Source organism: Theobroma umbraticum, unplaced genomic scaffold (genome assembly GCF_002168275.2).
Source record: "Theobroma umbraticum cultivar Fairchild unplaced genomic scaffold, ASM216827v3 scaffold_30.0, whole genome shotgun sequence".
NCBI lineage: Eukaryota > Viridiplantae > Streptophyta > Magnoliopsida > Malvales > Malvaceae > Theobroma > Theobroma umbraticum.
The window spans coordinates 7,543,581-7,544,007 of NW_018397254.1; positions in this window are offsets into that span (position 1 = coordinate 7,543,581).

The following is a 427-nucleotide window of genomic DNA, read 5'->3' on the forward strand; positions in this document are numbered from 1 at the left end:
GTTCTTCACTAAACTTGCCATGATCCATTGCAAAGATGTGGCCGTAGTATCAGTACCCCCCAGTAAAGAACTAGGAGCACAATGCCACAATTTCCTTTTCTTCTAGCTTTCTCCTCTGCTCTGGAAGGTTTAAATCAAACAATGTATCAACGTACGGAAGGAAAGACTCCTGGCAAACATTTTTGTCTTTTAATGCCCTTCTCGCTTTTATTAAAGGAACCAGTGTTTCTTCTTGGTCTTTTCGAAGCGTGAGGAGCTCCTTCCGACTCTCATGAAAGAAAATTTTTCCCAAACCTTGGAAAGTAATTGTTCATTTTGGATCTGTTGAAACTTAGCAGCACACGACACTGTACGTCCTTAATGTCTTTGATTTGCTTTCGCTCAAGCTTTAGACCAAAGCACATGTAAACTAACAAACAAAAAATGG